Below are 27,047 nucleotides of genomic sequence, written 5' to 3'. Positions count from 1 at the left end.
TATTTTTGTGTTTTGGATCGGACCCGAAACGTCACCTATCCATGTCCTTCAGAGATACTGCCCATCCCACTGAGTTACCACAGCACTTTGTATTCTCTGCATGAATCCAGCATCTGCAATTCCTAGTATCTCCAGGCTGATAAACTTAGTTACTCTAAAAACATTCATTTTCATCAAACACCTCTCATTATACATCAAGGGGTTCGGAAATATCAATATTTAATTTGTAAAGTTAAATCAGTTACAATTGAAAAATATGAAACATCCTTGATTCTGCAGCATGAAACTGAATACAAGCAGTGTCCTGGCAGCAGTCATTCAGATCATACATACCTGCTGCATGTAATTAAATAGGGCACCACCAGCTGCCACAGATCAACATCTCTCAAACTGACACACTATCTGCTTCATTGCTGTCCTCAACATTGAATTCAGGCCACATTTTGAAGAAACTCTTGTTACTGATGTGTATTGATGAAGAAGGATTTTCAAGGTAAGAAGCATTTTCACAGTTCTAGTGACAAAGAGATCACTTTATATTTACTCATGTGGCATCTGCAAATTGTGTTTCAGTCTCCACAGCTAAGTCTGTTTTTCACTGGCAGCTTTTGTATGAGAGATTCTGAGAACCATGTTCAAAATTGATCAGAGGAAAAAGGGAAGCTGAGAATGTGGAAGAAAAGAATCAAACTTAAGAGAATTATCCACAGGGCAGGTATATCACCACATTTTTCTTTATTTATTTATTTTCTTCCTTTCTTTTACCCACTCTTTGGTTACACTAATTTGGTCGTCTAGGGGTCCTATCTTTGCACCTCTCACTTTTTCTCTCTCGTGTTCTTTCTCTTTTCTTTTCCTTTATTTACAAGTTAAAAAGTTAAAATTGAAGCTGTACATTAACTGTATAATTTTATATGCCGATTGTTTTATTCTTGTACAATTGCTTCTAATAAAAATAATAATTACAAAATTAAAAAAAAATTATCCACAGGGCAAAAGAGAGGATTGTTAATTTCATCACTAACCAGAAGTAACTTAGAAAAAGAGCACCAATATCTAAAAGCAACAATGTACAGGCAGATTAGATCATTTTAACTATGCATCATTGTAGCACAGACATTGTGGGCCAGAGGACCCGTTCCTATGCTATTCTATGTTTTATGTTCCATGTTCTATATTCACATTCAAGTTTGCTCCCATTATTAAATACCACAGCTTACTGACATTTCCATGGTAACTATAATAGGTGCCTTGGTATCCTCCTGTCTTTAATTGGTGTCCTACTAATATTCATTTTATAACAGTTATCAAAATACTACAATATCTCAACTTCAGGAATCAAGATGGCATCTAACCCAGGCAACTCTTTGTGTGCTAGTCACAGAAGTGGATCTGCAAACATGCATTATAATCGCTCCACTATTTTAAATCTCTACTCCTATAGCACCATTTCTTACATTAACGATGCTCTTCTTAATCTCACATTATTCCCTTTATCTGTACACTGTGGATGGCTCAATTTTAATCATGTGTTGTCTTTCCGCTGACTGGTGAGCACGCAACAAAAGCTTTTCACTGTACTTTGGTACACAAGAAAATAAAATAAACTAAAAGGAATAAAGCTGAAGTAAGTGGCATCATAGGCAATTAACATCCATTTAAGAGTTTTGAAACATCTGTTTCTTTCAATACTATCAAAACACATTTTACTTCTGATTAAAAAAGAGTAAATCATGTCTGTCTGAACATGTTTATTTATTTCCTTTAATTTATAAACGGTGGTGTAGACCATCTTCCTGAATCTCCTAATAAAAAGCACACAAAGGCATGTCCATGAAGAATAGTGAGCTCTGCAGGCTTTCACACCGCTCTAAACATGTAAAACTCTGCTAACTCCTCGCATCAAAAGATACTTCAGGCATTGTGTTCCAGATATTAAACAATGGATGCAAAATTTACTTGCCCTTGAAAACAGGCACACGGATTGAACTGCTGGCTGGTTAGCATGCAACAGAAGCTTTTCACTGCACCTCGGTCCACGTGACAATAAACTAAACTGAACTGAATTACACACCTTCCCAACATCCCAAGCTGCAGATTGTGTAACTGTGAACTTCTTAACTTCCCCGTGTCTCCCAAACAGCCCCCATTTAGACCCCATCAGCTACTTCATTTTAGATACCCAAAAGTGTAATCCCGTAAAACAATGGATAGGATGGTGATGAAGATATATTAATAGCTTATTATATATGTGTAAGGTTCAGTCGAGATATTTAGGATAAAACAACAAGGCAAGGTTGGCCTGTGGTAAGAAACCAGGCATAAGTCAACTTTAATTGGAACACTAATCGGGATTTGATGGGACGAGTTACAAAAGTGGACTGGCAAATATGCAGAATTGGGAAGACTACCAGAAAGTCAGATTTTAATGACAAAGAATATGCACGAGTCAGATGTTACTTTAAAAAAACACATGGGTCCTGCCTTATGAAACATGGAAATGGTTGGCACCTCCATCAGTACATGTAGTCCTGATCATAAATGGCAGGATCAAGGGGAAAGTACAAGGATGTTAAGTTGAATTCTCCACGGTCAAATTGAACTGGAATAATGGACTGTAGTTTGTAGTAGCTTGAAAGCATCACTATTACTCTCAGAATACCAGGCACTGGCCTACACCATTTACTTCTAGAAACTGCGTAAGAGCTTAAGAAATCAAACAGCAACCAACTTTCAAGAGGTGGATAATGTCTTAAAACATCACTAGTGTGAAATCCTTTGTGCTCCAATACACATGTTTCAGTTATGAGATTGGCAAACGAGTTATCTGGAACCATGAGGTTCAGAATCATTGATTTTGTTGTGTCTTTTATTCTGGAATGTTAATAGATTATATTCACTGCAAATTGCAGTGACATCTTCCACGATATGACATTCAGTACGACTTTTTGCAATTTTTGATTTCTAACACCACAGAGCACCAAAATCAACAGGTCTACCAAGGCCGGTTATGCAGCCGAGGATCAAAAGAGTTTTTAGTGAAAGCAACGCTGGCAGCAAGCAGAGAATTGTGGACGCACCGCAGACCATCGCTCAAACCTACCCCCCTTCCATTGATTCCATTTACACCTCGTGCTGCCACGGCAAGGCCACCAGCATAATCAAGGACGTGTCGGACCCTGGCCATTCCCTCTTCTCCCCTCTCTCATCAGGCAGGAGGTATAGAAGTGTGATAACACACACATCCAGATTCAGGGACAGTGTCTTCCCAGCTAGTTGGTAACTGAACTAACTCGAGAGCAATTCTGAGCTACTATCTACTTCATTGGAGACCCTTGGACTAGTGTTGTTCGGACTTTACTGGACTTTACCTTGCACTAAATGTTATTCACATTATTTTCTTTATCATGTATTTGTACACTGTAAATGGCTGGATTATAATAATGTATTGTCTTTCTGCTGACAGTTTAGCACACAACAGAAGCTTTTCACTGTACCTCGGTGCACGTGACAATAAACTAAACACAACTCAACTTGAATTTCATCTCGGAGTTTGGACTCAAAAGAAAAAATGGCAGTGTTAACTAATCCTATGAAAGTAAAGCAGTTGCAATCACTTCAATTTCCAACGTGCACTTGACCAATATTCCCAAAGAGACATACAGAGTTTGCAGCTAATTGTCGTAAGGCTCTCCAGACTACTCATAAACAATGCGAAACGTGATCCACTAGCTTTGTAAATGCTATGAAGAAATCGGTTATAGTCTGGGCATCTGAATCAACACAGAGAACATTTGCTTTGTTTGTATACTCTGATCTTGGTCAGTAATTTTAAAGTATTTGTTGAGACAATTACTTATGATGAAGCTTTTAATCTAGAAGAAAACCACTACTGATTTATTTACCACTTCTTTACATAAAACAGTTTCACTGATAAAACCCTTTGAATAAATGTAATTGAGTCAAACAAATCAAGGCATTCCTAGGTTGTCTCCCTACTGTGAAGAGTTAATTGATCTCAGATGCTCTCTGCTTGATCTCAGCTGTAACTCTCCATGTAAGAAAATGCTGTTTAGCACTACACCTAATTGCTCAGATCTCAAAAGATTCCTGTTCAGTTACACATCATGTTGCTGTCATAATGATAGGTGTTTAATTCAGAAATTATTCCCTTGACTCTGATTCACATTAAATGGTGTACAATTATGTCAAGATGCAGCAAATCTGGCAGTAACAGAATGAAAATAAATGGGTTTAGAGTACATTGGGAACTCTAACACAAAATTGAACAACAAATTGAGCAATAAAAGGGTTAAAGCAAGAGGCCATTATGAGGAGATTGCGTTGAAATCTTCCTGTTGAGAGTTCCTTTGAGAAAGAGTGGGAAAGGAACAATATTAATAGCTGGTGCCTTGTTGTATTTTCCCACAGGCCTGAACAGGATCTCCAGATCAGTTCTGCCTTATGACAAGGCGACCTGAACCTAAGAGCACAGTGGAAATAATGCAGGGCCTCATGCAGAGGAAGCATAATGTTCTGAGAAACAGGTCCAGTAAGGTGCGAACTGGCTCTGATCGTCAGTTTCCTCACAAAATACACTATTTATGCAGCTATTTAGTAAAAAGAATTTTATGCCAAGATTTAATTTCATGCTGAATTAAAATAACCTTGGAGGCATTCCTATTACTTGACATTAATATACATGATAGGACAGACTATTACTGTTGCTGGTATTTTTGGTTCCCAGAGCATATTTATCTGTCTTAGCCATCTCACTAAAAGGTGACTGGGCATTTCTGTTAAATTACAGAATAACTGAAATTTTGGTATCGTAAAAACATCTCAGCATGAGTGTTTAAATTTACAATCTGACAAAGAATAATTATGAATGCTAGGATTAAGGATTAAGTAGAATTCCCTTTTCTTTTGTGGCAAGTTTGATCAGATAGTTGATTAGTACGAGTGTCTGGGGTTAGGGGGAGAAGGCAGGAGAATGGGGTTAAGAGATAGATCAGCCATGATTGAATGGCAGAGTAGACTCGATGGGCCGAATGGCCTAATTCTGCTCCTATCACTTACAAATTTATAAACAGAAACAGGACATTAAGTGATGTCATGATTTTTGAGGATGGCGGCTGTGTATGGTTGAATCTGAAATGAATTGACTTCTCTGCCACAGAAGGTAGTTGAGGCCAGTTCATTGGCTATATTTAAGAGGGAGTTAGATGTGGCCCTTGTTGCTAAAGGGATCAGGGGATATGGAGAGAAGGCAGGTACAGGATACTGAGTTGGATGATCAGCCATGATCATATTGAATGGCGGTGCAGGCTCGAAGGGCCGAATGGCCTACTCCTACACCTATTTTCTATGTTTCTATGTTCTATGTTTCTATGTTTCAGAATTGCAATAAAAAGATGCAGTCAATAAACAAACTGGAGCCATTGTTTATTGTGAATTATATCATGCGGTCACCACAGATATTGTCACAAATTATGATTTCCCAGTCTCCAATGATGTAGTCTGCATTTAGCTTCAATACTCCAGGTGCGCAAATCCTCACTGATGATATAATTCAAGCTGTTTTCCTTTTGGAAAATACTAATATAAACACACAATGTATCTTAGATTGTTCTTAACTGGTTGAATAAGCACAACTTCTGAAATTCATTCATGCAGCTCTGGCAGTCGAAGTAGTCAGGTAAAATTAAAAGACCAACTAATTTTAATGAATGTTATTTGAAAGGATAACTCAATACAAATGAAATCAGAAAGCAAAAGCTTTTTGTTCCCTTCACGTGAACTGACTGAGAATTCATACTTAATTTATCTAAAATTGGAACAATGCAGGTTCAATGTTATATTTTAAATGATAGATTTTATGAACATGTGCTTCCTTTAGGGAACATTTTCTCCGACTGAACCACAAGTGAATATGTAAGTTATCTCTGCCAAAATATTTAGTGAAAATCTAAAGGTCTGCTGGATTAGTAACATTACCAGTCATTCTTTCAAAATAATTATGACCAGGAAATTCATTTAATTGTGGTGTATTTGGTAAAATTCCCTTGGTATCTGAATTACAAAGGCTGAAAACTTTTAAGAACAAGTTGTGCTAATTAAAATGTGTTTCTGAAATTGTAATAAAAAACTTGACACTAAAAGTAAACAAACCAACCAGAATGAATGAATCACTATTCAATATTATCTGTTAATTGCACTCATTTTCAGGTTGTCAAACAAATTTATAAAAAAGTTGGCTCTTTTAGGTTCAATGACACCAAAAAGCACATTTTGAAAGGTTTTTAATGACTTTACAAAATTTTCTCCAGAACTGACAGAATTTCTCCGAATCTAACTGGAAAACCATTTAGTATATTTTATGTAGATTATTTTTAGTTAATTAATAGTGTTGCTCAATGGTAGCGGATTTACAGTTGTGACTACAATTGCCTCTCCTTTGCTACCTTCAGCTATATTAATCAATCTGCATTGATCTGCAATCTACACCTACACACATGTAATTTAAAAAAACAAAACATACTGTCGAACTGCACTGGCTTGTGGAAGAGTTTGCATTTGGCAATATGACTGAGCAGAAACCAGTGTGGTGGGTTATGGGGGGGTGAGTAAATTAATGTTGGTGAAACATTGGGGGAAATATTGCTGCCGGCTGAAGACCTCTCCTCCTATTTATGGATGGGCTTCTGGAGTCCTCCAACTTTTGTTGCTGCAGGAAATAAATATTGCAGGGCACGACCCATCAGATATAGAATGGGAATATATTTTACGTGTTAAGCTGTAGGCTACAAGTTCAGAACACTGAACCCCCCCCCGTGGGCTACTTGTCTGAAAGTTCCACAATTGAGTGCAGGCTGAGATTAAGTGCCCTGCAGTTTGCTGAGTGTGTTCTGGAGCCCAAACAAGTTTCATTAATTACTGAGGACTTTCAGTCAAACCTGAAGTGATCCCTAATGTGAAATGCAGGATAAAATATGCTGACTATAAATGTGCACTGAATAGAGCTTTTTGTTAATATTAATTGTGAGTCGAGCCTGTTTTTATGTTACATTTGTGCTTTGTTTCAATAGTGCTTAATTTGCTGACTCTGAAAGGGGCTGTGGTGAGGGTATCTAAACGTTCCATCCAGTGCATCATGCCAAAATACACATTTAAATGATCAGTGGCAGCAATGAACGTTATCACTCAATCTAACCACAGTAGATGTTAAAACTAAGTCTGAACGTTCTTCTTTTATATCTCCACCTTTCACATTTTATTAACACAGATAAATAGAAAGCACCAGGAATTATACTTTTGACAGATTTTTCACATCCTAGGCAAAAGATGCCAAAAGCAATTTCTGTTTCCACTGGTACCTGGACTTTAGAAACATAGAAAATAGGTACAGGAGGAGGCCATTCGGCCCTTCGAGCCAGCACCACCATTCATTGTGATCATGGCTGATCGTCCCCAATCAATAACCCGTGCCTGCCTTCTCCCCATATCCCTTGATTCCACTAGCCCCTAGAGCTCTATCTAACTCTCTATTAAATCCATCCAGTAATTTGGCCTCCACTGCCCTATGTGGCAGGGAAATGTAACACAAATTCACAACTCTCTGGGTGAAAAGTTTTTTTTGCACCTCAGTCTTGAATGGCCTCCCCTTTATTCTAAGACTGTGGCCCCTGGTTCTGGACTCGCCCAACATTGGGAACATCTTTCCTGCATCTAGCTTGTCCAGTCCTTTTATAATTTTATATGTTTCTATAAGATCTCCCCTCATCCTTCTAAACTCTAGTGAAGACAAGCTTAGTCTTTTCAATCTTTCCTCATATGACAGTCCCGCCATCCCAGGGATCAATCTCGTGAACCTACGTTGCACTGCCTTAATCAGAAGGATGTCCTTTCTCAAATTAGGAGACAAAAACTGTACGCAATACTCCAGATGTGGTCTTATAAGAGCCCTATACAACTGCAGAAGAACCTCTCTACTCCTATACTGAAATCCTCTTGTTATGAAGCATTTCAGAAAGCATTTGATAAGGTCCCACATAGGAGATTATTGGGCAAAATTAGGGCACATGGTATTGAGGGTAGAGTGCTGACATCGATAGAGAATTGGTTGGCAGACAGGAAACAAAGAGTAGGGATTATCGGGTCCCTTTCAGAATGGCAGGCAGTGACTAGTGGGGTACCGCAAGGCTCGGTGCTGGGACCGCAGCTATTTACAATATATATCAATGATTTGGATGAAGGGATTCAAAGTAACATTAGCAAATTTGCAGATGACACAAAGCTGGGTGGCAGTGTGAACTGTGAGGAGGATGTATTGGAGCCTACCAGGGAGAAGGCAATTCTGGATTTAGTGTTATGTAATGAACCGGATTTGATAAAGGACCTCGAGGTTAATGAGCCATTAGGTGGTAGTGACCATAACATGGTCAGATTTAATCTACAATTGGAGAGGGAGAAGAGTAGAAGAGCTGGCCAACGTTGACTGGAAAGATACACTAGCAGGGATGACAGTGGAACAAAAATGGCAGGTGTTTCTAGGAATAATACAGAAGGTGCAGGGTCAGTTCATTCCTAGGAGGAAGAAAGATTCCAAGGGGATCCTTGTACATCAGTCTATGAAAGTAAGCATGCAGGTACAGCAGGCAGTGAAGAAAGCGAATGGTATGTTGGCCTTTATAACAAGAGGAATCAAATATAGGAGCAAAGAGATCCTTCTGCAGTTGTACAGAGCCCTAGTGAGACCACACCTGGAGTATTGTGCACAGTTTTGGTCCCCTAATTTGAGGAAGGACATTCTTGCTATTGAGGGAGTGCAGCGTAGGTTTACAAGGTTAATTCCCGCGATGGCGGGACTGTCATATGCTGAGAGAATGGAGCAGCTGGGCTCACTTTGGAGTTTAGAAGGATGAGAGAGAATCTCATTGAAACATATAAGATTGTTAAGGGCTTGGACACACTAGAGGCAGGAAACATGTTCCCGATGTTGGGGGAGTCCAGACCCAGGGGCCACAGTTTAAGAATAAGAAGTAAGCCATTTAGAACGGAGACGAGGAAACAGAGGGCGGTGGAGGGAGGTTCTCCGGATGTTTTCAAGAGAGAGCTCGATAGGGCTCTTAAAAATAGCGGAGTCAGGGGATATGGGGAGAAGGCAGGAACGGGGTACTGATTGTGGATGATCAGCCATGATCACATTGAATGGCGGTGCTGGCTCAAAGGGCTGAATGGCCTACTCCTGCACCTATTGTCTATTGTCTATTGAATACCTCTGCTCAGTCCGCCTTAACCTACCTGATCTCCCGGTTGCTCAGCATTTTAACTCCCCCTCCCATTCCCAATCTGACCTTTCAGTCCTGGGCCTCCTCCATTGTTAGAGTGAGGCCTAGCGCATATGGGTGGTGACTTCTTGCCTTCACTCTGCTCATTCATTGGCTTAATTGTGGACAGACTACTCAGTTAAAAAGATGGTGTCGGTACCCGGACGTGGCGCCGACAGACGAGAAGCTGAAGCAAAGAAGTCAAAGCCAAAGAACCGAATGAAAACGAGGCCGAAACGCTAATAAACCAAAAGATTACGAAGACGAAACGCCTACTAACCGAAAGGATGGGACGCCTAAATGCAAACTAACCGAAAGGGCGGGATGCCTAAAAGCCAACAAACCGAAAAGCCGACTGCCGCTCAACAGAAAAGTCCAATAACGGATATGACATATGACATGTCCCGCCCCCCGGCAACGTCAAGTCCATTATTGGACTTTTCGGTTGAGCGGCAGTCGGTCCTTTGGCCTGTAGGCGACGCCGCCTTTCGGGTAGGTGGCGTTTTGACAGAGCGGCCATTCGGTAAGTTTGCTTTTAGGCGACGCAGCTTTTCGGTTCGTTGGCTTTTGTTTCGGTTTCTCGTCCGTCGGCGCCACGTCTGCACGTACATGGTCCCAGATGGGACACACAATGCGAAGTACTTGATACCACACAGTGCTTTATACCACACAGCTGCATGCAGTTTCGAACACTGGATCGAGGGTATTATTTTTGAGTGAATGATTGAAATGCACAATATTAAATAATTTCCATTGGACAGAATGGTTTGTTCAGCGAATAGTCAAATACCATGATGGAAGTGCAAATAAAATAGTGAATAATGAATCAGATGAAATGAAATAACAATGCACCATCTATACAAAATGATGTGAAAGACTTCCATTCCTTTTGTCCTGAATGGATAGATCTGCCATATGACAGAGGCAGCGTGGGTTCAAACATCAAAGGTCAAATTAATTTCAAATATATGTTCAAGAAGGAACTGCAGATGCTAGAAAATCGAAGGTACACAAAAATGCTGGAGAAACTCAGCGGGTGCAGCAGCATCTATGGAGCGAAGGAAATTGGTCCGAAACCCTTCTTCAGACTCAAATATATGTTGTGGTCCCTGTGTAACTGAAAATAGCTCTCCCTCACACAAAGCAGTCTTTGCTAGAAGCAGGCTCTAACTTGCATGCTGTATTTGTCAAAGGGGCATCATGGTGACGAAGCGGTAGAGCTACTGCCCGACAGCGCCAGGGACCCGTGTTTGATCCTGACTACAGGTGCTTGTCTGTACGGAGTTTGTACGTTATCCCCATGATCTGCATGGGTTTTCTCCGACATCTTCGGATTCCTCCCACACTCCAAAGATGTAGGTTAGGTTAATTTGGTAGGTTAATTGGCTTGGTGTAAAATGTCAATGTAAAAATTGTCCCTAGTGTGGTAGTGATAATGTGGGGGGTCGCTGGTCGGTGCGGCCTCGGTTGGCTGAAGGGCCTGTTTCCGCGCTGTATAACTGAACTAGACGAAGGTAGTAAAACACATACACACGCACACACACACGTATACATACATACAAGATGAGACTTTTAATAGTATATAGATCTACTATGCAGTTAGACACAAAAAGCTGGAATAACTCAGCGGGGCAGACGTCTCGGGTCTGAAGAAGGATCTCGACCCGAAACGTCACCCATTCCTTATCTCCAGAGATACTGTCTGTCCCGCTGAGTTACTCCTGCATTTTGTGTCTAATTGCATAGTAGATCTATATACTATTAAGAGTCAATAGACATTAGACAATAGACAACAGGTGCAGGAGTAGGCCATTCGGCCCTTCGAGCCAGAACCGCCATTCAATGTGATCATGGCTGATCACATTGCTCACACCTCCTCGCCCACATTGCTCACACCCCCCCACCCCCGCCCACACACACACACACCCTCCCCCCCACCCACACATCCCTCTCCCCTTCCCACATCCTCCCTCCTCCCTCCCCCCCACATCCCGACCCTCCCCCACTCCCGCCGCCCCACCCGCTCCTGCCCCCCCCCCACCCGCCCCCATTCCCTCCACGCCACCTTGCGGTTGTTAGTTTATTACATTTTATTTTTGTTTGTTATATATTATCTATGAACATTCTGCTTACAGGCCTGTTATTCTGCTGCAAACAAGAGTTTCATTGTTCTGTTGTCGATACACATGACAATTAGTCACTCTTGACATGATTCACTGAATTACAAGCAGTAAGTGTATGTGCCACATGTGAAAAGTAAAATGATCTTGTGAGAAGTCAGCATATCAGGGTGAAAGTGCCAATTGATGTGTTACTATGCCTTAAATACCAGAATAGGTCCAGGTTTGATTCTTGGTCTGGATTGAATTAAGTGATCTTTGCTTGGATAACAGGAAAATGTTTCTGCATTTGACATCAATGTCCCCAGGCTAGGGAGTGAAAAGTCAGCTTAGCTTCCTGCTTCTGATCACTATCCTGTGGAAAAAATACACCTGTGGATACTGACGAGAGCATAATATGGCTCAGCTCTTCTGGAAATGGAAAATGTTGATCCTTTTTGCATGCCCAAAATTGAAGACTAATTATTCCAGGCATTTCTAGTTGTCCATGGAATTGTAGTTCAGTCTGAGTCTCCATTTCCCAAAGAGAACAACAGGAAATTTATAATTATTTTGGGGACTGCTTTGGAGGAAACCTATTCCTTAGTGTGTGCAGAATTACTGCTGAGACCACTTGACGACAATTCCTGTGCTCTCTTTCTATCTTGAACCTTCTGAAAAATTGTCTTCAACTAAAATTCAGCTGTTTGTTTCTTAGGATGTATCAAGTTCCATTTGCTCATTTCATTTGTAGTCAGTGACCTGTATGGAAAACCACAACAAGAGCCATTTGAATCATTGAGTACATGCTGGTTTCTTGTGGCGCTACCTTTATAATCTTATACTCATTGTTCTTCCCCTGTTGGCCTACCAATATCTTTCCCTCAACAGCCTTGTGAAAATGTTGATTGCTTCTGTTTCTACCACCTCTATAGTGGTAAGAATCACATCATAAACACTCACGACATGTTCCCTGTATTGGAAAATCCAAATGCCCACTGTATGACCAGTTGGCAGAGTATCTCCATTCTGTTCACAAAGGTGAGTTTTCACAAGCCTGTGACTTTAATTCTGTCTCCCGCGCTCACCCTGACACCCCTGTGTTTTCCCTTTTGCTTTGTTCCAATGAAGTTCAAGGTGAGCCTGAGGAATAGCACCCCGTCTTCCACCCTGGCACACTATACACTTCAATTAATTCACCAATGAATTCAACAAATAATCCGCCAATGCAGTTTTGTTCCTTATATTCCTCTCTGGTATTCTTTCTTTTCCTCTTCTCTCTCTCTCTCTCTCCACCTATGTGCCCTTCCTCCAGACATACATAATTTCCTTCATGAGCCTCTATCGCCCTCTTTCAGCCAGTACCACCACCACTTCCGTCCTTCAATCTTTTCTAGTCTACATTCTATCATAAACCATGTACCCCCCTCACCTTTCTATGTAACTTTCATCCTTTTTCCAGCTCCGAGGAAAGTCATTGATTTGAAACCGGTTTTCTTGCAGATAATTGTCTACAACCTGAATTGTCTACAACACTACAACCTCCAAATAAGCTCCAAACTACATAGACTTCAGACACTGATGTTTAGTCTTTGCACTATTATTATTTGTTTATATATATACTCAACCGTTGAATATATCCAACAATTTCTGTTTATTTCAGCTATTCTGCCTTTGCAAACCATTGGCAATGTCTCTGACATTCTCAGGTTGACATTTTATTTTGAACGTTTATATCACCTAAAGCACTTTCAAACATTTCAAAAATGGATATTTGCATACAGAAACATAAAGGAAAAAATTCCCTAAAATTCTATTGAGTCATAGTTATACAGCACGGAAACAGGCCCTTAGGCCCAGCTTGCCTGTGGTGACCAAGGTGCCTCATCTACACTAGTCCTACCTGCCACATATGGCCCATGTCCCTCTAAATACCTGTCCAAATGCCTTTTAAATGTTATTCTTGTTTCTTCATCAACTACCTCCTCTGGTAGCTCAATCCATATACCCACCCAGTGTGAAAAAGCTGCCTCTCAGATTCCTAAGAAATCTTTCCACTCTCACCTTAAACCTATATCCTCTAGTTATTGATTCCTCTCCTCTGGGTAAAAGACTCTGTGCGCCTACCCTATCTATTCACCTCATGAACTAGTACACCTCTAAAAGATCACCTCTCATCCTCCTGTGCTTCAAGGAATAAAGTCCTAGCCTGCCCAACCTCTCCCTATAGCTCAGCCCCTGGCAACATCCTCATAAAAGGTGTTTTAGTTCAATCTAAAAAAGGGTCTCAAATCTAAGAAAGGCAAACAATGAAGGTGTAAGATGTAAGAGTTCTTGGTATAATAGGAAACTACATTCAAAGGTATGACACTAAACATGCAGTGGCTAATGTTTAAATAATAAGTAGAAGCTAAGCAGGGAAGTTATTCATTTGTGGCTAAAAACGCAAAGATAATATAAGAGCAAAGGAAATGTTTATAATATTCCCAAAAAGAGCAGTAAGTGAGGGCATGGAAAATTAAGAATTGCACAAAGAAAGACGTAGAAATGTGAAAAGAAAAGAAAGTCAAATGTGACTTTAATGTATTTTAGCAAAAAGCACACAAGCAGATCTATAGATGTGAAGAAAAGATAGAAAGTAAACTAAGAAGAAAATGGCAGAGGAAATAAAGTGAGGAAAAGTGTGAGATCATCCACATGTATCGAAAAATAAACACACAATATTTGATAAATACTGAGTTTTTTTCTTTGAAATCCAATTTTCCAGCAATGGAGTTATAATCTAACGTGTACTTTAAGCGTCACTAAGCCCGAAACAATACAAACTTGTACAATCCCTCAACAATGACAATGCAGAACGTCGAAGGATAACATTAAATTTTCTCAAATCCTATGAGGTCTTTATCTTTCCGCTTGTGTCATATGTGGTCTGAGTCCATGCCAGCTATTGATTTGCCCATTGGATAAGGCGCCATCTCTCTGTTTGTTCTGCAATCCCTACAGGGATTTGTTGTATTTCAGTTCAGCATGAAGTTATATTTAGAGATCTGTCTAAGGAGTTTTGACCACAGTTCATGTCACAGCATTTTCCTGCAGCCTCGTGCTGCAATTTTCCTTTCTTGCATAATCGTAAATCAACAAATTATACTTATATAGTGAAAACTGTTTCCTTGAAACCTGAATCACCCAAGTCCTGCCAACCCTTTCCCTCACTGTAATACCAGAAGTATTCAGATGCAAATACGAATGCAATTCCCAGATGTGTCATACTGTCCCTGATCTTTGAGTTAAGTCAGCATCATCAAGGACCCACTGAGTACTGTGTTTACAAATCTGCTGTGCTGCTACAAGTAAGAATTTCATTGTTCCATTTTGGTACATATGACAATAAAACACTTTTAACCAGAGGGTGATGAATCTGTGGAATTCATTGCCAACGACAGCTGTGAAGGCCAAGTCATTGGGTATTTTTAAGGTGGAGTTTGAAAGATTCTTGATTAGTAAGGGTGGCAAAGGTCACAGGGAAAAGGCAGAAGAAAGACGTTGAGGGAAATATAGATCAACCATAATTAAATGGCGGCACAGACTCGATGGGCTGAATGGTCTAATTCTGCTCCTATGACATATGAACTTGACTCAAGTCATTATTGGTAATAGTATTGGTTTATTATAATCACATACCGTTTTGCGTACTATCCAGGCACATCATACCATACATGATCATGATGAAATCATACATAAGTACAAAAGTAGTGTAAAAAGAGAAACAGAACAGAGTGCCAAACATAAATGTTAAAGCTTCAGAAAAAATGCAGATAAAATGAAAAGTGCAAGGGGTGCGTTAGGCTTAGGGTTAGGTTCGGCCTATTTTATTTAACTGATTAGAGCAAAACAATTTCACTGCTGTAAGATATCCCATTGTATGGATGGAAATGTTAAACGTTAATTAATAGTTGTATTGTAGGGGAGTACACTATTTTCTGAACAGGAACTCAAGGTAAATACGGTTGTCCCCTTCATCTGCACTGGAAATGGAGAAGCTCATTCTCACGATTGTGTAAACTTCATTATTTCCAGATGTACCACATGACTTTACACAGAAAATATAGATTCTAAAATGAAAAGTTGCAAAAACAGAACTCGATACAGTGAGTTTATACTACTCTTATATTTGTTTCACAGGGTTTTATGATACAGGAATAGAGGAGTTTCTGTAATTTTGTGAACATATAAGGCTTGCTGGATCCTAATGGATCCAACTATTCAGCAGATAAATCATTCACACTTTTATGATCAGTTGCAATTATGAAAGAATTGAGTTATTTGTCTACTTATTTTAAAGCCTATTTACCTTTGCTGCTTATCTATCACTCTATGTTAAGTTTAGATTACTTTAGATTAGTTTAGAGATACAGCGTTGAAACAGGTCCTTCGGCCACGAGTCTGCGCCGACCAACAATCACCCGTACACTAGTTCTATCCTACACACTAAGGAAAATTTACAGAAGCCAATTGACCTACAAACCTGCACGTCTTTGGAATGTGGGAGGAAACCAGAGCACCCAGAAAAAACTCACTTGGTCACAGGGAAAACGTGCAAACTCCATACAAACAGCACTAGTAGCCAGGATCGAACCCGGGTCTGACGCTGTAAGACAGAGCGCCATTTTGTAATTGCCAATTTATTTCAATTGGATAAACATGGCATAAATGTTTGACGTAAGATTGGAGTTTGGTTGTATCCTGCTCAAGTGTGACTCAATTCCATTTCATCATTTTTTGGAAATTGTTCACTCAGTATCGCTGTCCCACCAGGAATTAAATGGAAACATCCAGCCAAACCACACACCAACCCCTACCCCATCCCCAAACCCCCGACTGAGTTATATTCCCGTCATTAACAACTTTCAGCTCAACAAACTCACATTCAACAGGAAGTAACTTGTAGGGTCTGTGTACTCTGGCTGACCTAGAAAGAATAAACTGAATCCTACCAGCAGCTTTTTCATTGAGAAACCTTTTGGTGAGACTTATGTCAATGAAAGCATTGAAGAATGGATCAAATCACTTTATTAAATATTATGCAGATTAATGCACATGGTTTCTTGTTATGATGAGTAGGGGTTAATGTAAGCAGTTGAAAGGGCCATCTAAATGTAAGGAAGAACATATTTTAAATAATATTTCAGTGGGAAAATAAAATTACTGTAAAAACCAATGAAATAGAACCATGGTGTTATTGTGGTATATTGATTACTGACTGTGGTTGATTAATTACAATTGCATAATTTAAAATAATTTTAGTTGAGGAATTGTGACAATCAGCAATTTGGTTATTCCTGTAGTAACCAGTTATTTATGATGTTTTTATCATTAATTGAGGTCAGCTACTTCAGAAGCAACTTACAAGCAGCGACACTTCCACATCGTAAATCTAAGGTTTACAGTTCATGTCAAAACACCCAGTCGTCTAGATGCTGAACGTTACTATTGTCAGTGATGTGAACACTTTGGAAGATACACTCACTGCTTGCTGGCTTGTTTTCATCAATTGCCAGATCATAAAATCACACTCTGGATAAAACTGTAACCTACGATTGTTTCAAATCGTTGAAAATTTGTATGCATTATTCGTACAAAGAATATAATCACCCTGCAAGCCCCTTTGTAAGTTCAAAGTGTTCTCCCTTTTTCTCGGATTGTCTTAAAAGTCCTGCTTCATAGGCTGCTTGATGGCTAAGCTGTTCCTCAAACTATCCTTCAACAATGAAATTCAGTTGAATACAAATGACATAATAAACAATTGTACAATAGTAATGGTAAATTGATTCTTAAAAACAAAAGCAAACTCATGACTCACCTTTAAACTAAAATAAAGCAAAAATGTCATAAGACACAAGTCTTTAAGAGCCTTCTGGTAATTTTTTACCACTTTATAGTTTGTTTCATACAAGCACCATCTTGCCTTTAGCCCTTCTATCAGTTTTACAAATTTGCTAGATCGCTAGCTGCAATTACTCATGAAGTCTCCAGCCACATTGTCAGGCCTGCACAGATCAGCTGGCAGGAGTATCCCCGTACATTTTTAACTTTAGCCTACAATATTTTGGAGTTTCATATCTGCCTTAAGATGACTACTGTCATCCCAGTGCCAAAGGAAAACAAGGTATCTTGCCTTAATGACTATAGCCTGGTGCCTCTGACATCCACCATCATGAGGTGCTTCGAGAGGCTAGACTGAACTGTTCCAAAAGCCCACTAGGGTCAAAGACAATAGACAATAGACAATAGACAATAGGTGCAGGAGTAGGCCATTCGGCCCTTCGAGCCATTCAATGTGATCATGGCTGATCATCCACAATCTGCACCCCGTTCCTGCCTTCTCCCCATATCCCCTGACTCCGCTCTCTTTAAGAGCCCTATCTAGCTCTCTTTTGAAAGTATCCAGAGAACTGGCCTCCACCGCCCTTTGAGGCAGAGAATTCCACAGACTCACAACTCTCTGTGTGAAGAAGTGTTTCCTTGTCTCCTTTCTAAATGGCTTACCGCTTATTCTTAAACTGTGGCCCCTGGTTCTGGACTCCCCCAACATCAGGAACATGTTTCCTGCCTCTAGCATGTCCAAACCCCTAATAATCTTATATCTTTCAATAAGATCCCCTCTCATCCTAAACTTCAGAGTATACAAGCCCAGCCGCTCCATTCTCTCAGCATATGACAGTCCCGCCATCCAGGGAATTAACCTACGCTGCACTCCCTCAATAGCAAGAATGTCCTTCCTCAAATTAGTGGACCAAAACTGCACACAATACTCCAGGTGTGGTCTCAATAGGGCCCTGTATAGAGTCATACAGTGTGGAAACAGGCCCTTTGGCCCAACATGCCCACACCGACCAACATGTCCCATCTACACTAGTCCCAACTGCCTGTATTTGGCCCATATCCCTCTAATCCTATGTACCTGTCTAAATGTTTCTTAAACATTGCAATAGATCCTGCCTCAACTACCTCCTCTGGCAGCTCGTTACATGCACCCAACAAACACCCTTTGTGTGAAAAGGTCATCCCTCAAGTTCCTACCAAATCTTTCCCCCTCAATTTAAACCAATGACCTCTGGTTCTCGATTCCACTACTCTGTGCAAGAGACGCTGTGTGTCTACCCAATTTGTTCCCCTCATGATTTTGTACACCTCTATAAAATCACCCCTCTTCCTCCTGCACTCGACTATGCTCTGTTCTCTGTTTATTTTCTCAAGTGCACAACCTGATGTATTCACATTTGCCATGATCTGCCTGGATAACACAAAAATAGTTTTGTTACTATAAACATGTGACAATGATGAGTAGAGATTAATGTAGTCAGATTCCAAAAATATATTGCAGGGAGTGAGAGAATACTATTCACAGTATATGTACCCTTTTAGTTACATTAAAAATGTTAATGTCGAGTAATTAATTTCATTCCAACCAAAGTCTCTGATCTGATAAAATGACCCATACAGTAGTTCTGTACAGACCCATACAGATTTTCATTCCTGCAGTAATTTTTTTGTTGGAAATTTAAAACATTTTGGTTTGGGGATTGCACCGACCAAGCGTAAAGGGCCTGTTCCACTTTCCCAAGTTATTCACGAATTCTCCCGAGTTTTCATACTCGCAGAATGTTTGTAACGAGTCCGTAGGAGGCCGTAGGAGTCCGTGGGTATATCGTAGCGGCTCATTACGCCAGTCGTAGGTACTCGGGGCATCAGGTAAGTCGGGATGTTCTTTCCAGCCTGATGAAAAAATGTCCACGAGTAATAAAATAGCCCCGAGTACCTACGGCTGGCATAACGAGCCGCTACGATATATCCACGGACTCCTACGGACTCGTTACGAACATTCTGCAAGTTTGAAAACTCGGGAGAATTCATGGATAATTCAGGGGAATTCGTGAATAACTCGGGAAAGTGGGATAGGCCCTTTACGCTCCCTCTGGTACTGACTGGTTCCATATACTCACCAACATCTATGTGAAGAAGTTATCCTTCAGGACCCTTTAAAACTTTTGCCTTCTCACCTTAAACCTGTACCCACTAGTTTTAGACTCCCCTCGTCTAACTGTGATGCATCGGGATAAGGAGCTTTCAAAGGCGGTTTAGTGGAAATTAGTAAGAGTCATTGGAGAAATATCAGATTTCCTTTGCCTTCTGAGAAAGTAGAGGCTTTGATGAGCTTTCCTGGCTGTGGTGTCAAAGTGTATAGACTAGGCCAAATTGTTGGTGATATTTACAACTAGGAATCTGAATCTCTCAGCCATTCCCATTTCAGCATCATTGATACAGAATGGGACGTCCTCTACCCGCTTACTGAAATCGTTGGCCAGCTCGTTCATTTTGCTGACATTGAGGGAGAGGTTGTTGGTCCGACACCAGGCTACGAAGCTCTCCATTGCCTACCTATATTCAGCCTTGATATCACTTGAGATCTAGCCCATTCCAGTAGTGTCATCTGCAAACTTGTTAACTGAATTAAAAGCAGAATTTAGCCGCATAGTTCGAGTGTATAGGAAGTATAGTAAGGGGTTGAGAATGGAGCTGTGCCAGTGTTCAGGATTATCCGAGAGGATGATTTCCTGATAGCAGTCTATGTGTTTCAATGACCAAAATCCTGTTGCAGAGGGAGTTTTCTGGGACCTAGCTCCAGATATCCATATTAGGATATCCATATCAAATTGAGATAAATCTCCCTGGAATTTGTGATGCTATGGAACACAACTACACATAAGTACTATTCTTATTTAATGGCCACAAATTCAAAGTTCACTGTTCACTGGCTGCACTTATTCAATGCAAAGAATGAAATAAGTAGGTTGAATGAGCAGTTCAATGATTTATTTTGAAAGCAACTCTTCCATGGTATTTTCCATGAATTTGGAAGAGTATGCACTTAGATTTATTATAGGTGTCATTGGCACAAGCCTGTGCAGATACTCAATTTTTCCCCCCATAATCTGTTTACTAACAGCTCATACAATTATGCCCAGCATTCAGGTGACACTTGAAGCTCTTGTTTGATTTATTGCAAGTTTCCACCATTTGTGCTTCAATGGTCTTGAATGATGGAGAAAGAAAAGAAACAAGCTGAGAACAGGATCTTATGACCTATGCAGTTAACAATACTAAACTGTCAACGCCTGTTCCTTCCACCTTCAGCCAAATGAACATGTATTTGATGACCCTTTTGAATTTCAACTCGCTAACTTAGCTCACCTGGCTGAGTTTGTACTCCGCAAGCAGTGAACTTTTTCCCTTGCCTCCCCAATGCACCTGTCAATTTTGCCCGGGGCAAGCATTCAAAAATTTCAAGCTATTTCCGAACCACATCATATGGAAACGGAGAAACATGTGAGATAGCAGAATCTCAAGGTTCCAAGGTCGAGATGCATTCGTGCAAGAGGGGAGAGAGGTCAAGTTACAGGGTAGAAGGCTAACAATCAAATGAGCAGAGAGCAAAAGCGCACAGCAGGGCAAGAGTTCAGTTAATTCACCCAGACGATCTATTCCAGACGTGGTAAATGATACATTATTGGATCCAGATCTGCAACTGCTTTGTATATATTACATTACCAGGACCAAGCCCACTTAAGTGTCATTAGCCAACGCGCAGAAATACTGTTATTGTTCAAACCTGTTTGCTGAGAGTGCTTTAACTGAGCTGGCAATGCATTGTTTCACTCTTTTCCATTCCAAATGACCACTCAACCACAACATTATACAGCATAACCGCCAAATAGTAGAACACCCAAACTGATGATTTTAATAATATACCAAGCATTGTACAATCCAACAGATTACACAAAGTAAACAGTGATAAACAATGAGTTAACCATACTATATGCAGTCAAGACTGCCAAATGCTAAGTGTTATTAGCTCCTCATTAATCAGCCTCTATCTTAGAAAGAGGAAGCTATTGCAGATAAAGGGAGCTTTTGCAGATAACAGATAAAGAATGTTCCTATAAAGACAATGCAGCTTTCACAAATAACACCAGCTACTGTATTCCCAATTTTACCAAAGATTGATAGAACTTGCTCATGCTAATTACCTTTTCCTCAGGTTACTCACTGGGTAGTAACAAAACAAAACACAATTAAGTGACTAAAAGAAGAAAATATGCAGGCGAAAATACTGTGCTGCTGTTTATAGCTACTGGCCTGGTCATTGCAACTATGTAGGTTCAGTCTGAAGAAATGTCCTGACCCGAAACGTTGCCTATCCATGTTCTCCAGATACGCTGCCTGACCTGCTGAGTTACTTCAGCACTTTGTGTGTAGATTTTTTGTAATTATCTTTCCTTCCATTTTTTCCTGCCCCTTTCCAATGTCTCCATTGCTACATAACATGCAATAAGCTCATGTGCCCACCATGTCCATGCTGACCAAGTTGCCAAACCATTTGCCTGCATTTGGTTCATAGCCCTCTAAACCTTTCCTACCAATTAAAAAAAATTAATCACCCTAGTTCCCATTTAAAGTTGGTGAGGAGCATGTCAAGGAATGGGAATTAATGTTTTTTTATCCTCTGGTGTATCATGTACAGTTTACTTCATTGCAGGTTCATTGACATGTGGTTTTATGCTGCACTTATCTTACATCTTGGATAGTGATAACATTCTGAATTCAATCATAGTAGACAATAGACAATAGGTGCAGGAGTTGGCCATTCGGCCCCTCGATCCAGCACCGCCATTCAATATGACCATGGCTGATCATCCCCAATCACTACCCTGTTCTTTCCTTCTCCCCTTATCCCCTGACTCCGCTATTTTTAAGAGCCCTATCTAGCTCTCGCTTGAAAGCATCCAGAGAACCTGCCTCCACCGGCCTCTGAGGCAGAGAATTCCACAGACTCGCCACTCTCTGTGAGAAAAAGTGTTTCCTCATCTCCGTTCTAAATAGCTTACCCCTTATTCTTAAACTGTGGCCCCTGGTTCTGGACTCCCCCAACATCGGGAACATGTTTCCTGCCTCTAATGTGTCCAAACCCTTAAAACCCTTAAAAATCTTATATGTTTCTTATATGTTTCAATGAGATTCCCTCTCATCCTTTGTAAACTCCAGAGTGTACAAGCCCAGCTGCTCCATTCTCTCAGCTTATGACAGTCCCGCCATCCCAGGAGCACCCGGGGAAAACCCACACGGTTATGGGAGTAATGTAAAAACTCCGTACCGGCACTACTCATAGTCAGGATCGAACCTGGGTCTCTGGCGCTATAAGGCAGCAACTCTACCGCTGTGCCACCGTGCCGTCCTTAAATTGATGGAGTTGATGTGAAGATTGAGTTCCATATGTTGCAATTCACATACACTACTTAAATAAACTCTACTTAATATACACTACTTAAGTAATGGCAATTGTAATATTTTTAGCACTTCAAAAATGTATTTTCTTCTCTCACCTCTTCTCAAGAGGTGAGAACTGAACATTAACACAAACTGGAAAATATTGTATCAATCTGAAAATATACATGTGAAAGTATGACTTTCCATACACTACAGCAATCCAAGCAGGTGTCTGAACAACTTTTCCACTTTTATATTGTTATCAATGTACAGTCAAGGAGCTGTAACAATGGGAAAGGTGCCAGATCGCAAATCAGGTCCAATCTAATGACATTGGAAACCCTGGCATTGATGATAAAGTGCATGAGACCGTCAGTTCTTATGAAAAGCAGAGATGATCTTCAGAGCAAACAATACGTTTCAAATTGAGAGCTAGGGAGAATGTGTTCCTGGTCCAAATGAAGCCATATAAGATTGTAAGGATGCAACCTTATGGGCCTGTCCCACTTAGGTGATTTTTCAGGCGACTGCCGGCGACCGTCAGAGTGGAACACACGCACACACACACACGCACGCACACGCACACGCACACACACACACACACATCGCTTCCTTCACCAGCCCGTGATGCAAGCGGGGATCAGGGCAAGCGGGGGGAGTGCTGTCTGAGTGAAATTCAAGGTGATACCGCAATGCGATGAACAGGAAAGTTGGCGCTGTAATTAAGATGCTAAAGCACAGTGTGCGGAAAGTCCTATAAAAGAGGGGGGGGGGGGGGGGGGGAAGAAGGAGTGGAGACAATTTTTAAGAGCCAGAGATACACGGCTGTGAAGCTCGGTAGACATTGAACATTACCGGTCGGTTTTCCTTAGTTCTGAAAACTACTGCTTACGGTTTTTTTTCCCAATGAGCCAATGAAATTCACCGGTCAGCACTGGCTACAACCTACGAGAATCTTCGACCTCCTGGCAACCCACTAGGAATTCCTGGCGACGCACCTACAGCACGAGAAATCTCGCTACTCTTCATGGCAGCTTCATTGTAGTCGCCGCTAATTTTTCAACATGTTGAAAAATTTGCGGCGCCCATAATGAGGCCACGACTAGTTCCCAGGACGTGGGAAGTCCTCTCGACCATGAAGGTGACTCCCCAGCAACCACCGGCGAACATGTGGCGACTGCATAGCCTCCTGCAGTCTCCTAAGTGGGACAGGCCCATCACTAATAGATTAGTTTGCCTCTTTGGTAAATCTTTGGGTGGTACACACAGGACAAAAGATGGGTTGAGAGTGGGAATGCAAAATCAATATAATCCAACAATGTAGGCGATTGTAGAAGGTTATAAATTTGAGATGCAAAATCAAACGGCAAACGCCAGTAATTAACGGTGGTGTTGAAAATAGGTCTCAACACTGATTTTGCCACCTTCCTAAATCAAGAGATGTGGACAGAATTTGTGTGTGAGCAGATTGAACGGAAATGATTAAATATGCAAGATTTAACACGATTATTCATACCAAATCACCACATCAATGGAGACAATTTCCAAAAGCATTAAAAAATATTTTGGCCAGTTCATAAAGTCAGCGTTAAAATCATAAAATGATAAATATGTACTTTTGTGCAGCCTTTCACAAATTCGGGATATCCCAGATATTTTACAAGTAATGAGATACCAAGATACTACATGCCTAAAATACACATCTAGCGCGCACCAAATGAATGCCTCCTAGAACAAACCACAGTTGTAAAATGGTAGCAGGATTAAGGTTTAGGTTTATTATTATCACGTGTACCAAAGTATGTTTTGCATGCTATCCATTGAAATCCGATACATTATGCTTTAATACAAGTCAAAAAATACCAGACTGATTCCTGAGATGTCAGGACTTTCATATGAAGAAAGACTGGATAGGCTCGGCTTGTACTTGCTAGAATTTAGGAGATTGAGGGGGGATCTTATAGAAACTTACAAAATTCTTAAGGGGTTGGACAGGCTAGATGCAGGAAGATTGTTCCCGATGTTGGGGAAGTCCAGAACAAGGGGCCACAGTTTAAGGATAAATGGGAAATCCTTTTGGACCGAGATGAGAAAAACATTTTTCACACAGAGAGTGGTGAATCTCTGGAATTCTCTGCCACAGAAGGTAGTTGAGGCCAGTTCATTGACTATATTTAAGAGGGAGTTAGATGTGGCCCTTGTGGCTAAAGGGATCAGGGGGTATGGAGAGAAGGCAGGTACAGGATACTGAGTTGGATGATCAGCCATGATCATATTGAATGGCGGTGCAGGCTCGAAGGGCCAAATGGCCTACTCCTGCACCCATCTTCTATGTTTCTATGTTTCTATTAGTACAATAGGTAAAGCAGTGGAAGATACAGAGTTCAGAATATAGCTCTCAGCATTGCAGCTACATAGACATCAGTTACGTAGACAAAGTTCACTCTCCACAATGGGGTGGAAGTGAATTGGACAGTACCCTAGCCTAGAGACCACTCAGGAGCCTGATAACTGAAGGGAAGAAGCTCTTTCTGAGTCTGGTGATGCGCACTTTCAAGCTTTTGTACCTTCTGCCGGATGGAGCAGGAAGATAGAAGCTGCTACCAAAATGGTGAATCAACTATCAAAGGTATGCCAGGTTAGAACTGTCATATAGAGTACTTGAGTCATATTGCATGGAAACAGGCCCTTCAGCCCATGTCGTCCATACAGATCAAGATGACCCATCTGAGCTAGTCCCATTTGCCTGCTTTTGGCCCATATCCGTTTAAATGTTTTCTATCCGTGTACCTTTTAAATGTTGTTATAGTACCTGCCTCAGCTATCTGCTCCTGCACCTCATTCCATAGACCCACCACACTCTTAGTGAAAAAGATGCCTCTCAGGTTCCCTTTAAATGATTCCCCTCTTAAATTAAACCTGTCTTCTAGTTCTATCTCTCCCCTCTCTCCCCCCTCCCCCCCCCCTTCCCTCTCCCTTCCCTCTCCCCTCCCACCCACTCCCACCTCCCCCCACCCCCTCTCTCCCCTCCCAACCCCCCCTGCGTAAAATATTCTGTTCATTCACAATGTCTAATCCTATGAAATACGATACGATATTACTTTATTGTCGTTGAGGCCAGAATGTAGTTGAGGCCAGTTCATTGGCTATATTTAAGAGGGAGTTAGATGTGGCCCTTGTGGCTAAAGGGGGTATGGAGAGAAAGCAGGTACAGGATTAATTATTGTTGGATGATCAGCCATGATCATATTGAATGGCGGTGCAGGCTCGAAGGGCCGAATGGCCTACTCCTGCACGTATTTTCTATGTTTCTATCTCTTGTTTTCACACATTTCCCTTCCATATCTCTGTGCCTCAGCCTGACGAAGGATCTCGACCAGATACGTCACTCATTCCTTCTCTCCAGAGATTCTGTCTGTCCCGCTGAGATACCCTAGCATCCCATTGAGCATTTTGTGTCTATCTTCGGTAAACCAGCTTCTGCAGTTCCTTCCTACACTCTGGACCATCCTGCTCCAAGCCTTGTTTGTGGAGGTACTTAAATCTTTTGTCCAAACCTTGCTTCCTTCTCAGGGTCTGAGTAAACCCAATGAACTCCTGTTAAAAATACAAAACGTACGACAATGTGGAATGTACTCACTTGAAAAGCTGTAAGTAGAAGGACCTACCCCTTGATGGTGGATTACTTTCCCACCCCTTACAACTCATCCCAATTTGTTTTGCCTTCATTAAAGATTGCAGTGATCCAGGATAACTTTAAAAAAATTAGGTTTTCATTATATTGATGATATCTGAATAATTAGAAATGATCCTCTGTCTCTTTAATCATAGTTAAAAGAAACACCATCATGAAATCTGTGAAGAAAATGACTTTTATGGTTTAAATTGAAAAGTGGCTAAAATGTCAATCTATTCCACTGGTACCTGGACTTTAGAAACATAGAAAATAGGTGCAGGAGGAGGCCATTCGGCCCTTCGAGCCAGCACCGCCATTCATTGTGATCATGGCTGATCGTCCCAAATCAATAACCCGTGCCTGCCTTCTCCCCATATCCCTTGACTCCACTAGTCCCTAGAGGTCTATCTAACTCTCTTTTAAATCCATCTAGTGACTTGGCCTCCACTGCCCTCTGTGGCAGGGAATTCCATAAATTCACAACTCTCTGGGTGAAGACAGGCCGGGGAGGACAAGCCGGTTCATAAATACTAACATACCTCAGGAATACAAATATACCTCAGGACGTTCAGAAATACAGTACAGAACACTGGCATTGCATTAAATGCAAAAATCAGA

General features: G+C 40.9%; 1 protein-coding gene and 1 long non-coding RNA gene across 2 annotated transcripts in view; both read right to left on the bottom strand.

Moving 5' to 3' along the window:
* Positions 1 to 27,047, bottom strand: part of gmds (GDP-mannose 4,6-dehydratase) — a 666,455-nt gene that overhangs the window by 254,200 nt on the left and 385,208 nt on the right. The window lies entirely within an intron of this gene.
* On the bottom strand, positions 1,375 to 3,384 carry LOC116969478. Its single transcript, XR_004410778.1, has 3 exons — positions 3,372 to 3,384; positions 2,917 to 2,918; positions 1,375 to 1,452 (listed from the first exon to the last, which is right to left on the bottom strand). It is a non-coding gene; the product is annotated as an uncharacterized LOC116969478 (long non-coding RNA).

The sequence above is a fragment of the Amblyraja radiata genome, chromosome 2 (genome assembly GCF_010909765.2).
Source record: "Amblyraja radiata isolate CabotCenter1 chromosome 2, sAmbRad1.1.pri, whole genome shotgun sequence".
Lineage (NCBI taxonomy): Eukaryota > Metazoa > Chordata > Chondrichthyes > Rajiformes > Rajidae > Amblyraja > Amblyraja radiata.
The sequence above is the reverse complement of the archived record's forward strand: the minus strand, read 5'-3'. Positions and strand labels throughout refer to the sequence as shown.